This window comes from Solanum dulcamara, chromosome 4 (assembly GCF_947179165.1).
Source record: "Solanum dulcamara chromosome 4, daSolDulc1.2, whole genome shotgun sequence".
Taxonomy (NCBI): domain Eukaryota; kingdom Viridiplantae; phylum Streptophyta; class Magnoliopsida; order Solanales; family Solanaceae; genus Solanum; species Solanum dulcamara.
Window position 1 is genome coordinate 62,205,707 of NC_077240.1, and position 18,211 is coordinate 62,223,917.

At 35.9% G+C, this 18,211-nt stretch overlaps 1 pseudogene; it reads right to left on the reverse strand.

Annotated features, from left to right (window-relative positions):
• Nucleotides 1–6,766: 6,766 nt before the first annotated feature.
• LOC129884297 (uncharacterized) lies at nucleotides 6,767–12,543 on the reverse strand (annotated as a pseudogene).
• Nucleotides 12,544–18,211: the final 5,668 nt, after the last annotated feature.

Consider the following 18,211-nt stretch of genomic DNA (forward strand, 5'->3'; position numbering starts at 1 on the left):
CAACTTGTTGGCTACCTGATATTTATTTAAGATTATTTATTTCATTTTACCTTTGATGTTTCCTTATCACTTACTTTCCCACATAATTAACAAGATTCGGCGGGATTCATATTTGTAGACCTCGATAGGTGCTTACGTCTTCCATTCAAGGTAACTTGAATTCTTACCCTATCTTTGATTGCATAGACTAATTTACTTAGATTAATTCCTATTTTGATTTATAATGGTGCCCTAACACACCTTTGTTAGATGACAAATCTCTCTTTTCAATAAAAGAATTATCAAGTTGTTTAAATTCATCTTTTGTGAGAAAAATGAGGCACAATAACATGATGACTCTGATGGAGAAACCCCATTATTTAGTTTCTAAACATTACGGGTTATTCTTATGTGAGATTTTGTGTTTTTTCATATAGGATTTAGTTTGTTTTTCCTATTTTACATGTTACTTTATTAAGCTTTATTTTCTTTCTGGTATATATATTTTCCTTACCCCCATATCACGTTATTTGTTAATTTACTTTGCTTACGTACAAATTCTATTCTTGAATTTCTTATTTACTTTTCTTATTGAATTATTTACATACTATGTAAAGCTTTTTATTTATTTCGTTTCTTTGTTTATTCTTTTTCCTTACCCCTTTAGTTGTCACCTTGTTGAAATATTTTATTTTTCTTATTTAAATTATTTACCTCACATGAAAAATCCTCTTCTTAAATTTCTTTATTTGTTCTCTTAATTTTTCTTCTCTATAGGTCTTTTCTTAATTATTTGTTTCCTAGTTTAGTTCTTTTTTCCTTGTTTACGTGTTACTTTATTAAGCATTATTTTGTTCTTGTATATCTATTTTATTTACCCCAATTTTATGTCGTTTGTTGATTTACTTTGCTTGCGAAAAAAGATGAGAATTATGGGGGGAAAATATAGAATGAAAACATTCTTGAAACTAGGTAGTTGAAAAGGGGGCAATATCTAAAGGAAAGTAACATAACAATTGAAAGTAAAGAAAATGAAGAAAGGAAGCTTAATTGATATTGTCATTGTCTTAAAGTGGATAGGGAATAGTGAAGACTACACTACAAGAAATAAGACTTATTGTGGCGCCAAACGTCGCTACAAAATGATCCAAAGTCGCCGCTAAAGATATATAGCAGCGACAATTGCTCCGTTCGTAATAGTTCCATAACTAAATGTTATTTGAGACGATTAAATAATGTCGCCACAATAAAATTCCATCTGTGGCGACATAATTCGTCACAATATATAAATAAATATGCCACAAAAAATAATAATTTAGAACACAAATATTTGGAAAGTCGCTCCTAAAATATGACCTATAGTGGCGACATAGTTGCCACAAAAGCTTATACGATAACTGTGGCAACTGTTATGTCGCTCCTAAAATATGACCTATAGTGGCGACATAGTTGCCACAAAAGCTTATTGTCACTCCCCGGGAGGGTATCCTAGACGTAACCGGCACTCAGAAACTATTTCTGGCTCCCAAGCGAACCACATAGCCTGATCACACATCCGTTCATTCATTCAATCAGCGGAAAACAAAAGAATAAAGAGAATCTTCGGTGGGCAACACAAACATTAGTCTAACTCAAAGAATAAAGGCCATGGGCCAACAAATCAACCAATAGTATCTAAAAACATTCTATAGTTTAGGAAAACTTTTAAGAAAACCTTCTTAGAAGGTTCAACTCTTTCACAACTCCTATTCAACACATCTATGGGCATATGGAAGAACTCAATCCATATTTTAGGTTAGCCTTACATACCTTGTTTGAAGACTTTGAAGGAACTTGATGTTAGGTCTTCAATGGAAGACTTGAATCCTTGAAACTCTTGAAGGCACCATTTGTTAGAGATGGATTTGGAGAAGAAGAAGAAGAAGAGAGGGAAAATATTTAGGGCTTTTTAGAGAGAGATAGGAGCTGAAAATAATGGTCCAAAATGCTCAAGGATGATGTATATATAATTTGGAAAAAGTCCAAGTTGCCCCTCTTCCAAAAATCTGGAAATTTGGGCAAAAGTCTTGTTGGCGCTATAGTGGCGAGTCGCGTCACTGCAGCGCCAAGCCAAAATAGGCTTAAAACCCTGCACACCTAATAGTGGCGCGTCGCGCCAAGCCCCAAACTACTGAGGCTGTTTTCTGGCGCTATAGTGGCGTGGGGCGCCACTGGAGCGCCAACCCTGAATTTCGCCCAGGCCTGAATATTCCTGCAGTACTAGTCCGTAGTAAAAAGGGATATAACCTTTGACTCCGAACTCCAAAAATTGCAATCTTGGTGGAGTTGGAAAGAAAACTCAAAGACCTTTAATTTGGTAGGTCGTGGTCCACCCAGTTCTCTATATCCTAGGAGATATGGTCGTTTGAAGTTGACCCTTATACTAACTCGTCCGAAAACTTAATCGATTGGAGTTCTTTGGACTCGACTTGGTGTTAGAGATACATTATGACCCCTAAACACATCTAACACACTTCAAATACTTAGGAATTAATCCTAACTCACATGTATAATTACAAGTCCTCCGGCCCGAGTCTACCCACACGTGAAGAAATATTTAATTATTTGCGAAAAATTTTCCGGGGTGTCACATTATCTCCCCCTTGGGATCATTCATCCTCGAATGATGAGTAAACCAATGGTGGACTCGAGTCACGAATAAAACTCAATACTCAATTGAATCAACCAATCGAGCAATTTAGACAATTGGCTATTCAAACTCAAGAATAGACAAATCATTTCAACTCAAGAATAGGGACATCACCTCCATCGTTCTCATCATTTGGCACGAATAGAACATCGAAACTCCATCAACCGAATCATTCAAACATCTACATCCTCAACCGTCGAATTCCAATTCATGAGTGATATTTCCAATCCTCTTCACCATTTCATGAGGTCAATATATCGGTGTCCAAACTTCCCCTCCTTTCCAAGCCTCATAACACCCTTCACGTACCTCCAATTATTCCCCCAAATGTGATCATTAGCCTACTACCATCACTCTCACAGTGACAACCATTCACTCAAGCTTATCACTCTAACTACCTCACTCATATCTAAGAGTTCTCGAGCTTACTTTAACACTTATACCCTCATCTTTGTATGAGCTCTTTCCCGAAGACACACTAACATACTCTTACCTATCTATTACTCATCAAAAGGTCTCATCTCACTCCTCCTCCACACATTTATCCTCGACTAGACAAGTACAACACAACTATCACAATCGAGAATCACTCACTCTCCTTCATCTACTCTCACTCAACTCCGTCTACTATCATCTTGGCCAACTCATCACTATCGAAATCTCAAGACTTACTTTGGCTCATTACCCTATCATCTCCCCCTTAGCTTAAAGGCATCAACTAAAGAATACTAACTAGTTACCCAAAGCAACTCATAAATTTAGAACCTCATATAACTCTATACTATCTCATATGCACATTTTAAGCCTCTTCTTACCAAATAACTTAGCACCAACTCATTATTTACATTTTGAGGGTCACATACCCCTCCTTTCATGACGCATACTCCTCACAAGTCAATATCTTAACCTCCTGGATATGTCATGTCAAGCCTACTGAATCAAGCCTTAAAATTAGCACTATCACAATCATTCTCTACACCTCGTTACTCACCTTATAGATACTTCACCCTAGTTACAAGACTCAATCAACCATCATTCTCACTATTTGAGTTCTACTCCTCCAACTCCCTCTTTCTAACTCTACAATTATACTATCAATCATAGCTCTCCATGCCTCGGATTACCCTCCATCGGATGGTGACACTTATCACTTAGATACGCAACTTCCCCCTCGAAGGTAACATTTAAATCAAGATGTAGGGATAAGATTCTAGGATACATCTCGCTCTGGCTCAACGCACGATACATATGAATGAGAATACATCTTCCCAGATCAATAAAGTTAAGCACACAATCGGCTCCTCTCAAGCCTTATGCAGTCTCTTCACTTCCTCAAGACTTTATCTTAACTCATCAACAAGAATCTCACACTTACTATTTCGACTACCTTGAGTATGAGGGGTAGTCAAATAGATTTGAGCAACGCACAAATTGGAAGGGAACATTTATAGAGTTAAACTCTATCGCACAAATCTAGAATATGAAAGAAGGGAAACAATTCTTAATGTCCTATAGCCTCCTGATTATAAGTGTGGTGCACAACACACCCATAAGCAAGACTCTACTAGACACGGCTTCATAGACTTCCTAGGACACTTGAACTCTGTGCTCTGATACCATGTTTGTCACGCCCCGAGAGGGTACTCTAGACGTAACCGACACTCAGAAACCATTTCTGGCTCCCAAGCGAACCACATAGCCTGATCACACATCCGTTCATTCATTCAATCAGCAGAAAACAAAAGAATAAAGAGAATCTTTGGTGGGCAACTCAAACATTAGTCTAACTCAAGGAATAAAGGCCATGGGCCAACAAATCAACCAATAGTATCTAAAAACATTCTATAGTTTAGAAAAACTTTTAAGAAAACCTTCTTAGAAGGTTCAACTCTTTCACAACTCCTATTCAACACATCTAGGGGCATATGGAAGAACTCAATCTATATTTTAGGTTAGCCTTACATACCTTGTTTGAAGACTTTGAAGGAACTTGATGTTAGGTCTTCAATGGAAGACTTGAATCCTTGAAACTCTTGAAGGCACCATTTGTTAGAGATGGATTTGGAGAAGAAGAAGAAGAAGAGAGGGAAAATATTTAGGGCTTTTTAGAGAGAGATAGGAGCTGAAAATAATGGTCCAAAATGCTCAAGGATGGTGTATATATAATTTGGAAAAAGTCCAAGTTGCCTCTCTTCCAAAAATCTGGAAATTTGGGCAAAAGTCTTGTTGGCGCTATAGTGGCGAGTCGCGTCACTGCAGCGCCAAGACAAAATAGGCTTAAAACCCTGCACACCTAATAGTGGCGCATCGCGCCAAGCCCCAAACTACTGAGGCTGTTTTCTGGCGCTATAGTGGCGTGGGGCGCCACTGGAGCGCCAAGCTTGAATTTCGCCCAGACCTGAATATTCCTGCAGTAGTAGTCCGTAGTAAAAAGGGATATAACCTTTGACTCCGAACTCCAAAAATTGCAATCTTGGTGGCGTTGGAAAGAAAACTCAAAGACCTTTAATTTGGTAGGTCGTGGTCCACCCAGTTCTCTATATCCTAGGAGATATGGTCGTTTGAAGTTGACCCTTATACTAACTCGTCCGAAAACTTAATCGATTGGAGTTCTTTGGACTCGACTTGGTGTTAGAGATACCTTATGACCCCTAAACACATCTAACACACTTCAAATACTTAGGAATTAATCCTAACTCACATGTATAATTACAAGTCCTCCGGCCCGAGTCTACCCACACGTGAAGAAATATTTAATTATTTGCGAAAAATTTTCCGGGGTGTCACACTTATACGCTAACTGCGACTACTGTTATGTCGCTCCTAAAATATGGCCTATAGTGGCGACATAGTTGCCACAAAAATTTATAAGCTAACTGTGGCAACTTTTATGTCGCTGATAAATATTGATATTAATTAGTAGCGTCTCCTATCGCTGCAAAAAAGTATAAACTATTAACATCAAATTTTATGTCGCTGCTACACGTTATTAATTAACAGCCACAAAAATCTACTAAATATCAGTGGCAATTTTTTTGTCATTGCAAAAGGTAATATTTATCTCGTTACTATAGACCAATATTTAGTGTTTTAAAAATAAATTCTCTAAAATTAGTATATATATAGATATTAAAAACATCTAATATATAGTATATCACAAAATTAGAACAAAAGCATTTACGAGTACGTACATATTAGCTAGTACTTCAGTTATCATTGTATCTCACAAAATTAGAACAAAAGCATTTTGTGTTTGCATATACAAGTACGAAAAGCAAAAACTCCCATTGCACGCCTTCAAACTACTGCTTGATTGGTCCCCATTGCATAAGAACCTTGTCCCTGAAAATAGAAAAACAATATCAACTTCCTCGAATGACTTCAATGTCTCAAACTGTCTTTCATAGTATTCCTTTTCTCCTATAATCAGTAAAAAAGTAGTGAAAAGAGGACTGAGGGTGTTAAAGATAGGAGCTTTTCATATAGCTTCTATTGAGTCCTAATTTAACATCAAACAGTACTTAGTCTACAGAAAAGGAAAATAACCACTTTTTTCCTTGCCAAGAACATGTTTCTTGGGATGTTACTCTTCATATCCCAACCTAAAATCTTAACTTTTCTTTATACTTCACAACATAAAGTAGCAGCTAAAGCAACAATATTTTGTAAATAACAACTAAAAGAAGCAATATTTTGACTCCAAAAATGGAAACACAGAAACTAAAAAGTTTACAAAACCAAAACTTACAATAACACAAGACTTGAGCACTTTATCTGGAAGCCTTAACAAAAAATTATGCCTTAGTGACTTATTAAATTAGTTTCGCCGGCTGAAACCAAGAGAAACTTTCCCAAAAGTGTCCTATAGATAATGATGAGGTTGTTGATAGCTTATCAGAAGCCTTCACTAGTTTCCAGTAAATAGATAACACAAAAAACTTCCAACAATCTTCCACTTACTGTTGATAACTAAAGTACTTCTTGTTAGCCATAGGCCATAGCTTTGTTGGATTCGGCATCTCTAAAGCCGTGGAAAGCTTTCCAGAAAACATTTCAGTTGTTGGATTTCCCTAATAACTAGTCCAACTTTTAATGTAACTATTTTCTACACCAAGATAACAATTTATTATATTCCAAAAGAGCAAGAGAAAGTACCTGTTGCATTCTAGTCATAATAGTAGACATTTGTTCTTGGAACATATTGTCTACCTCGCCTTTCATGTGTTCACGCTCCTCTTCCAATTTTTTCTGCAAATCTTCTTTCATATTCTTTTTTAAATCAGCAGTCATTTGTTCACGTTCTTCTTGTAACTTTCGATCCATATCAGGTTGCATCTCTTGATGAATACTTTCCATTGCCGAAGATACACTTGCCTCTATGTCTGACTGATGTAGTTGAGTCTTTTTAGGAGGCTTCTTTCCATATCTTTTTCCCCAAACATAGCCTGATCTCTCACCGAGAACCGATGATAAAATCTCATCCCTAGTCATGGGATGCTTGATCTCTTCAGATTGTTGTTCAACAACAAGTTGTTGAAGTTGACCCTGCAATAATATTTAATTATTTCACCAAAACATAACGTACATATTGAAAGTAACTTTGGACTTTCTTTGGTCCAGCTTTTGGACTTCTTCCAATGCAAACATGTATTCCGAGAAGCAAACTTCCCTGCAGATACATTGTTCAAATGCAGTCATATGCTTGAACATACACAATATTTCTATAATTTTTAGCAACTACCACAAAAAACTACGGGCTACATCAAGTTGGACAAGCTAGGGATGGCAAGTTTTAGAAGAAGAAAACTAAAAAGGATCAAACAACCTCCTTGAACTCTTCTTACAGCTATAGTGTTCTAACTTCTTCTTATTCAATTTGGATGTCTCTATTTCATAGCTATATCGACTTTGAAGATTTAATAGTTAGGACCTTTGTAAAGGGGAGAGTCCCTCGTTTATAGCTTTCCTAGACTAAACAACTTATCATTAGAGATAAGGACTAGAGTAGGTATTTCTTCTCTGTTTCTGTTGTGCAGGTACATTGTAGACCTGCAACACTTGATACAACACTTGGAATTCCTCTCTTATTTGCTTCCATTGTGCAGGTAAATAAAGTGTTGCAGCACTTGATGACTTTATTGTCGAATTGCAGCATACATCTAGAACCTGCAGGTTGATTTAGCATGGTGCAATGGAGTGGATTACTACATCAACATCTAAGTTTACTACAGAGCTGCAATATCCAACAACAAATACCTCAACTACACAACCATGTACACATTTACAATACAACCATACTTGTAACCTTAAGCATCCAAAACCTGCAATACCTTACAATAGTCATCCTCATCTTCACCTTCAGAACCTGCAGAAATATGGGGCAGAAACTGCAGCTACAGTTAAGTCCTCAATGGTGTTCTCATTTACATGTCTTCAAGGGTGTTCATTTATATAGACAAAGCAACTTTACAGCTGATGTTTTGCCCAAACACAGCCATAAATCCAAAGAAAAAAGATTACATATTGAAGTAGACAAGGTGAAAATGACTATCTTGAGAAGAAGTTGTCTCCAAAAAAAAGAATAAAGTAACTTGTAGTAGATCAAAAAGATAATAAGGTAATGTCTTTAGGGAATTACATGAATCTATTGGGATTGCGGATCCAACCATACACGTTCTCCGTTGTCTTTTTTGCGTGTATGCTGAATCTTCCAGACTTTATCTGGTGTGCCTTTTTCTCCCGATTCAGGATTTCTCTACAATATAGTTCAATAACAAAAAAAATATATAAGCAAATAATCATATAAATAACAAGAAGTATATGTAATTATAGAAGAATAAATGTATTTTCACCGTAGCTTCCTCTACTTCTGCAAATGATCGTGTCCCACAAGAATGCTTAGTTATCTGTTTTTCTCTATTTTTTTGTTTCTCTCACTAACAACCTATACTAAGTCAAGAGATCAGAAAATATTTATGCTAGTCTAGATAGTTACTGAAAGATGTCATGTTGTCCATGTAAGTATATGTCTAAGATTATAGAGTGGGCAACAATGTTTTGGTTATAATAAAGTTACCTTGAATTTCTCACTGCCAAAATATTTAACTAGATATTTCCAGTCCTCCAACTCAACATCCTCAGGTCGATGAGACAATCTTTCTTCATCAGTATCATAGGCAGAGTAAGAATTATGCAATCGAGCTTTCCATGCCCTAAAAAGTCTTTCTATAGTGCTTATCACAAAGCCTTATAACTTATGTTCTTGCAATCCACCACAAAATTCAAATTTGTCCTGAACACATTATAATATTAAATTTGATAAATTAAGTAATTTAAAGACAATACAAAATGGAAAGTAATTTATTACCTTAACCTTATACCACATTTCTTCTCCATGTTTTAAAACAACCTTCTGCCAATTTCCATCTCGAAATGAGATGCTGCTCCTCATGATCAAGCCACAGTAATTAACAATATCTCTAGCACCAGAACCCACAGCTCTATCAATGTCATCTGGAATAATTATATTGATTTTTCCTCTGTACTTGGTTTTAATATCAACCATCTTAGATTTATATTTTCCTCTTCCTCTCTTTTTATTGATGCGAGAAACTGCAAAGTAATAATATGGTGATCTTGAGAACTATATGCAATCATGGCATCTTAGCACCTCCACTAAAAGCTTGCAAAACATCTTTTGTTAACCAACTATCCTCTTCTTTTTTCAACTTAAAGCTACATAAAAGTTTGAGCTTATATATTTTAAGAAACGGATCAAAAGAAGATTATTAAATAAGTGTCTATATCTGCACCCAAGAAAGAACGAAACTAGTTAAGCCTCTGTCAAGTATGAAAACTAGCAGATGAAGGGAACTAGCAGAACTAGAAGAAGAGAAACTGCCAGCATTTCAAGTTAATTTACTTTGCTGCAGAACGCCACCCATTAGTCTATTAGATCCTTGTAAATTTAAATTTCCAGAACCAAGACCAAGCACAGACAATCCTGCACCACTAGCTAGGGGCGTGGACTAACCTGCACCAGTTTCAACCTCCGGGGAGGGGCGTACACTTTCTTCTAGAGTTCTAGATGATTGTGTCTCTGGAGATGTTCTTTGGATAGGGTAATTTGATATTTGGCTTATCTGCTGAGGTCCTTACCTTGGGTTAGATGATTGTTCTGTCTGTAGAGGTCCTTACCTTGGTGGTATTTTTTGCTGAGATGCAGTTCCAGCAAGACTTTCTCGTCCTTGAAAATTTCCACATCCAGTTCTTATACCACCTCTTCCACTTTTACCTCGTCCAGTTCCTTTCATTTCCTACAACATGATTAAAAAGGAGAAGCATAAGATTCAGAAATTAAAAATGATAAAACATATGTCTACCAGCTAAAGAAAACATCAATTCATAAAACAATGTATTAGATCAATAAATTAAAAAACATTGTGATATTTTGCTAACAACTATAGCCTCATTGATGGAAATGTAACACATTGATTAAACTTAAAATGCTAATTATATTTATAAAGTTGCAGATACAAGCGTTATGAATTAATTTCATGTCAACATAATCAAAATAAAATACAGAAAACTTATCAAAACAAGATGTAGACAGATATACAGTCGTCTCTGTTAAGCAATCTTCAAAAAGATGTATCACTGTCATCTCCATCATTATCATCAATTAACTCTTCTTCACTTTCTTCATTCTCAGATACATCTATATTATTGTCATTAATAAAATCATCATTCTGATTTTCTTCATCATTGGTACGCAAAACAGTTTGTGGTTCAATATCATCCCTATGTAAAGACACCGCAATATCAATTTCTTGGTCATTGATACTCAAGATATTACATTCCACTTCCTCTTATTGATAAACTTCTTCATTTATTAATTCTTTTTCAACTTCAGGCATACTAAAAAGGTCACGGGGATTTGTCTTTACAACAACGAGCCAATCTTTATCAATCGTGTCATTCAAGTAAAAAACTTGCTCAAATTGAGATGCCAACACAAATGACTCATTTGTATTCAAAGCATAATGAGTATTCACACTTGTAAACCCATAACTGTCAATCTTATATCCTCTTCCTAGGCGAGCCACATCCCACCAATGACACTTGAATAGATAAACGTTTTTGTTTCCCACATAACGTAACTCATAAATGTCCTCCAATACACCATAATACTCCTTATTAGAGTCTGCATCATCTCCCCTAACAAGTACTCCATTGTTCTGTGTTTTTCTCACAAGTTCTTTTGTTTGAAACCTAAATCCATTCACTATAAATATTGAATATCGATGCACCAATGGTTCTGGACCGACGGCTAAGCTTATGAGCTCATCTGTTGCACGTCCTTGTGCAAATAGTACAAATATGTATAAAAAGAAATAAGATTTGTTCATATCGATATGCCAACACTAATAGTAAAGTGTTGTTTTAGTGAACACTTACACGTGCACGAAACCAATCAATAAACTCATTATTATGCATCCCATGAGATCTCGTTGAACCTTGTATTTCAATCTCTCTCATGTATTCCCTACATTTTGTGTTGGTTAAGATTACTTAAATTATCTTACTGTGAAATTATATTTGAATTAATAAGATAATTACTCCATGAATTTTGAAAGCTCTTCGCAATTTTGAAGAACATACATACATGCTTGGTTGAACTCATAATGAGATAGTTTCTTTTGCACTGAAGCCCCTTTTATTTGCCCACTTAATTTAAATATAGACATCCCACCATGTAATTCAAATCCATCATCATTTCTTGTTGGTTGATTGAACTTGGTTGAGATATTTTTTAAATATCGTGACTAAAATGTAAGGTTTTCCCTTGACATATGACCTTCAGCAATTGAACCTTCTAGACTACTTAGGTTGCGAACATCTCCCTTAAGTGTTCGCAAATACCTACGTATAGATTTCTCATCAATAGAGTTATAGAATATGATAGTTTAAAAATATTGATTTTCAATATATAGAATAAGATGTTACCTCTCAATAGGGTACATATCCCGGTATTGAACTGGTCCACCAAGTTTTGCCTCTCTTGCCAAGTGTATTGGCAAATGAATCATGATATCAAAAACTGCCGGAGGAAAAACCATTTGAAGTTTGCATAATATGATAGGAATTTCAGCTTCTAGGATATCAAGATCTTCAATTTTCAGGCACTTAGCATATAGATTCTTGAAAAATTTACCTAAGGCTATAATTGGTTCACACACTTCCTTAGGTAACAAAGCACGTATAGCTACGGGTAAAATATCTTGCAATAATACATGATGATCATGACACTTCAATCCATGTATTTTTTTTCCAAGTACATTAACACACCTTGAAATATTTGATGAAAAGGCATCTGGAACCTTGAAATTAGCTAAGAAATTGCATAACTTCAACTTCTCTTAAGGGGACAATGCATAGCAAGTTGTCGGCAACAAAATATTATCCCCGTCCTCAATTGGATGCAACCCTTGCCTAATACCAAGGTCCACCAAATCATATCTACTTTTTAATGTGTCCTTTGTCTTACCAACCATACTCATCACAGTTGATAAAATATTGTCGGATACATTTCTTTCTATGTGCATCACATCAAGGTTATGTCTTAACTTAAGACTCTTCCAATAAGGTAATTGAAAAAATATACTTTTCTTCTTCCAATTATAAGCATTGTTAGAAATATTACGCTTTCGCTTTTGCACTTTACCAAAACTCACATTGCCCAACTCATGTAATTGCATAAGTGCTTCATCACCTGTTAACGGGCTAGGTGCGATCCCCATTTCCACTTTCCCATCAAATAACATCTTATTTTTACGCCATGGATGGTTCATAGGAAGGAAGAAACGATGCCCCATATAACACAATTTGTTGCGTAAGGAAATTGATTGTGTGTCTTTATGGCAACAGGGGCATGCAAGCTTGCCTTTGGTTTACCATCCTGAAAGGTTTCCATATGCTCGAAAGTCATTAATCATCCAGAGCAGAGCCACACGCATAAAAAAATTAGATTTTGAGTGTGCATCATAAGTCTCCACCCCATCCCATAATTCTTTCAACTCATCAATCATTGGTTGTAAATATACATCAATCTCATTCCCTGGAGACTTAGGTCCTGGAATAAGAAGTGTCATCATGAAATATGGATCTTTCATGCAATCCTATGGTGGCAAATTATATGTAACTAGAACGACAGGTCATATACTATGATTGGAGCTCATATTTCCAAAAGGTTGAAACCCATCACTTGCTAAACCTAATCGCACATTTCTTAACTCAGCTAAAAAAGTAGGATGACGCTCATTGAAAGATTTCCATTCTATTGAGTCAGATGGATAACGCATGACATCGTCATCAATATTCTCCTCCTTGTGCCACCTCATCTTCTTTGATGTCTCTTTTTCCATGTATAATCTTTGAAGCCTTGGTTTGATTGGAAAATATCGCAACACTTTATGAGCTACTTTCTTGCCTTTGGGTTTTACTGACTTCCATCTAGAGTCCTCGTGTTTGGTTTGAAAATTTTAGCGATATAGTTCAAAAATTTGGATTGAAAAAGAGCAAGTGATATTATTCAGCCTTCTACCGACAATCAACTACTGTTTTATTCTTTTAGTTGTCTATGTTGATGATATTGTTATTATAGGAGATGATTGTGCAGGAATTTCTTCTCTAAAGAAGTTTTTACACGCCAAGTTTCATACCAAAGACTTGAGGAAGCTGAAGTACTTCTTGGGTATAGAAGTAGCAAGAAGCAAGAAAGGGATTTTCTTGTCCCAAAGAAAGTATGTACTTTAGTTGCTTGCAGAAACTGGAAAGTTGGGAGCTAAGCCATGTGGCACACCAATGGTTCCTAATATACATCTGACTAAACATGATGCTGATCCATTTGATGATCCAGAAAGATACAGAAGGTTAGTTGGGAAATTTGAACTACTCACTGTGACCCGTTCAGATATTGCCTAAGCGATCAGTATTGTCAATCAATTTATGTCTGTACCAACAGTCAAACACTGGGAAGCCTTGGAACAAATCTTATGCTATTTGAAAGGAGCTCTTGGCCTTGGCATATTATATAGTGATTACGAGCATACTTATGTTGAGTGTTTTGGAGATGCTGATTGGGTTGGATCAAAAATAGATAAAAGATCTACTACTGGATATTGTGTATTTGTTGGTGGAAATCTAGTATCTTGGAGGAGTAAGAAACAAAAAGTTGTAGCTTGATCTATTGTAGAATCTGAGTATAGATCTATGGCTCAATCCACATGTGAAATACTATGAATGCATCACCTTTTAGTTGAGATTGGTTGAAGCCTTCTTCTCCAGCAAGACTTTGGTGTGATAATCAGGATGATTTGCCTCAAAGCTAGTGTACCATGATCGGACAAAACATATTGAGGTTGACTGTAATTTTATTTGTAAGAAGATCAGGAGAATTTGATTTCCATCGGGTATGTGAAGACCATACAACAACTAGCTTATTTGTTCACAAAGTCTTAAATGACACTCGAGTTGATTATCTTTGTAACAAGATGAGCATGATCAATATATATGCTCCACCTTGAGGAGGAGTGTTACAGAATGAACCTAGACCATTTCCTAGGAATGTACATACCACACATATATAGAAATACCAGATTTATATGAATTTCTTTTATTTCTTTCCTTAGCTAGAATCTTATGTACTTGTATTTATATTGCTTACTTCTTGGAATGATACCGGGGGGGGGTTGTTAGAGTGGGTAAAAAGTCCCACATTGGTTGGGAAATGGACTGGTGATCTCCTTATATGGACTTGAGCAATCCTCCTCTCATGAGCTAGCATTTGAGGTTGAGTTAGACCTAGGTGTCATATCTTTACATAGTATTAGAGACAGGTTCATCCTCGTTTGGGCTCCCATTCCACGCTCCAGTTGAGCTTGGGCATGAAGGGAGGTGTTAGAGTGGGTAAAAGTCCACATTGGTTAGGGAATAAATTGGGTGTCTGGCTATCTGCTTATATGGACTTGGAAAATTCTCCTCTCATGAGCTAGCGTTTGGGATTGAGTTAGGCTCAGTTGTCATATCTTTACATGGTATCAGAGCTAGGTTCATCCCTTTTTGAACTCCCGGTCCACGCTCCAGTTTGGTAACAGTGTGAAGGGGAGTGTTAGAGTGGGTTAAAAGTCTCATATTGTTTGGAAAATGGACTAGTGGTCTACTTATATGAATTTGGGCAATCCTTTCCTCATGTGATAGCTTTTGGAGTTGAGTTAGGCCCAAGTGTTATATCTTTACAAATACCAAAATCGAATTAAACATATGATTGGAAGAATATAAACCTATAATTGGATGCAAGCTGGTTCATTAAAATAATCCTCCTATAGGATTGTTTAAATGCAATTTTGAAGGTGCATCTAGAGGAAATCCAGGAGATAGCTCTACAACCTTTTGTATTAGGAACTCTAAATGTGATTAAATCTGTGCTAAGGGGAGAAGGATACCTAATTCTACCAATATTGTTGCTGAAGCTATTGCTATTAAGAAGGGCCTAGAATCTTGTGTTGTTGATCAATTACTACATGTTATCAGGGAAACAAACTCCTTAACTATGCAGAACATACTCTAGGGGACTTGGGAGATGCCTTGGAATGTGGCTATGGAGGTTAAGATCTGAGAAGAGACAAGGCAGTTCAAATAGTCTATAAGCCGAGAGAATGAAACACCCTTATAGATTTTGATTTTGTAGATACTTTCCATTTTACTATATTTCAGGAAAAGAAGATCAGGATCCTAAATCCGGACAAGTCTAAAACTCCCTACATCAGAAGAAGAGAGTACGTTATATTGAAGATCAAGATCATTAGCAATAATAGCAGGCATAAACATTTACAGTTTAGAGTATTTAGAGTAGTCAGCAAACTCAGATTATGATACTGAAAATGGCTTGCTAGACACATCATTAGATCTTTTCCAATGTGTGGTATGTTCATTTATTGGAAGGGAACTAATAGTCAGAAAGGAAAGTCCGTACATCATTTAATCTTCAAGATGGAATAAACTTAATGTGGTTTCAAGGCATAACAAAACTGAAATTTGTATAATGCACGTTTGTCTTTCTTTATTTTCAACTGTTTTTGATTTCAAAGAATCTGGCGAGACCTATAGAGATGTTCACAGATGGCATCAAACCAAGGCAGCTGGATCATCTGCACCATAACCAATTGTAGCTTATTACATTCTTCTGTCCTCTTTTGCAGCAAGTTGGAGTTGTTTTCTTTTCTTGAATTTATTTTTTGGTGGCTATTTTCGTAGGACTCTAGCTTGATTTTATTTATATAACCACTAGCTGATAGTGGATTTTGATCTATAAAAAGGTGATCAACAATTAGATTCTCAAAATAATGCTACATGTCTGATAATTCAAACTTTTGAAGTTTGTTTATTTTGAGAAGTGTCTGTAAAAATGGATTTTACAAAAAATACTTGAGGAGAGGATGAGTTTTGATCAAATTCAAATTAACTTTTGTTGGACAATTTGTGTTTGATCAATATCTTTAGCACTGCTTTTGTGTGTCAAATTGGGAAAATAGACATATAAAGATTCTCTTAACGACTAATATTATATGAATGGATGAAATCATTTTCAGTAGTTGTAACATCTCAGAAAATATGAAATCTAAGTTAAATACCTAAAGCGTGCTATAAAGTTGGAAATATCATTTTTTGCATGTCGAAATAGGCTATGGACTAGTATAAAATCAATTAAGCATGATTATAAGTTTTAAGAGGGCTATTTCAAGTGATATAGGGTCTAAGGAGAGGCCTCGACCCAAGCCAAGTTGGAAGCTACACAACAAACTAAAGTTTCAAATGAGTACACACAAGTCCCAATTTTAAATGAACACAACTCTCAATCTAAAAAGAGTTGTGATGTGACCTATACATCACATTAATCCCTTTTCAGTCTAGTTTCTAAGGCAACAAACTGGTCGTCAGTCCAATATCTCTACAAAAAAGTTGTCAGATCTCGCAAATTTGGCATGTCCTTATTGACAAGATTATTTTCACATTACCAACTGCCAGAAGCATTGCTACTGCACAATGCACGTTAGCCATGATTAATAAGGTAAGGCTGTGTTTCTAGCTCAGAAAACAGACGGAATGCCTTTTGAGTTATTGGCTCGGTCTTCCCTAGTTCTTTTGGCCTCATTATTGTTCAAGTAATAACTTTGTATCATATATTGTTTTGTTTTCTAGGGTGTCAACATATTAAAAAATCTTGGAAACCAAAAACGTAATATACTGCATCCAAGCTTATCATTTTCTCCGTTTACAGAGTGCTGTTTTTATGTGCTTGTTGTGTAAGTATACGTACATCCCATTCCAAGGGCTTGGATTTAGACTAAATCTTGCAACCTTAGTATCATTAGATGTTGGGTAATTTTCAGCTGCATTACCATTACGAGTTCGTAGGATCGCGACGGGTAGCTAAAGAGATGTGCCATAATTAATTTCTGAAGTCATAAACTCAATCAATAGGGCATTTTGGAACATGATGCAATATTAATGTTCTCAAAGTTACGTTCCCTATCAATTAGGCATTGATAACATTATGTAGATGAAGCACTTGTATTCACAAAAGGACACAGATTAGGTAGAGAAAGGTTTAGACATTATGCAGAAGGTATAATACCCACAAAGCAAAATGCTGTTCTACTAGAAAGAGGCCTTCTGCAATAAACACTTCGCTGCACCAATAACGATAGATAAGCTCTTGATGTGGACTAAGCACGGATCGTGATAAAGCGACACTTCAACAACAACAACATATTCAGTGTAGTCCCACAAAGTATACCATCGGCCCAAGGCAAAGCAGTGCAAAGCAGTCCCCAAAAAAGAAGTAATGGAAGTATAAGAAACAACTGATAATAACAAAACTATCAGATAGTAACAGAATGTAAACTACAATAAAACGATACGATAATCAAGGTAAAGGAAACAACAGCTAGAAAGGAGTAATACTACGACTACTCATATAAAATAACAGTGAAGCCACACTTCATTAGAAAATAAAATTTATGGAGCACCAAATAGAATTGCACACAAGGATAATAACAAAGTTTTGAGAAACATTTGCTGTGTCCACCAAATAAAAATTGTGCATATTAGTCACCCTACGAAAATCTATGCCAAGCACGTCTTCCTTTCAAATTTTCTACATCTTCAAGTTCACTGACATGCTTCAGAATACGTAGTTTAATGTTTCATTACACAAGTTCCAGAGATTTTTGATCGAGGGCATATTATCTGCTTGTCTCCCATGTTCAAGGACTCATTGTTTAATTTAGTCCTTGCAAATTATGATACATGGGGACGTCCTCTGCAGGTAAATAGAATTTTCTTTTTAGTCCTGATTATTAAAAGTGCTAAAGAACTAGAAGACAACAAAGCAGAATTATAGATTCCAAAAATGCTTCCAAAGCCATATTGGTATCAGAATAAAGACATAATCCAAAGTACCAGTTTTGAGGCTTCACGATA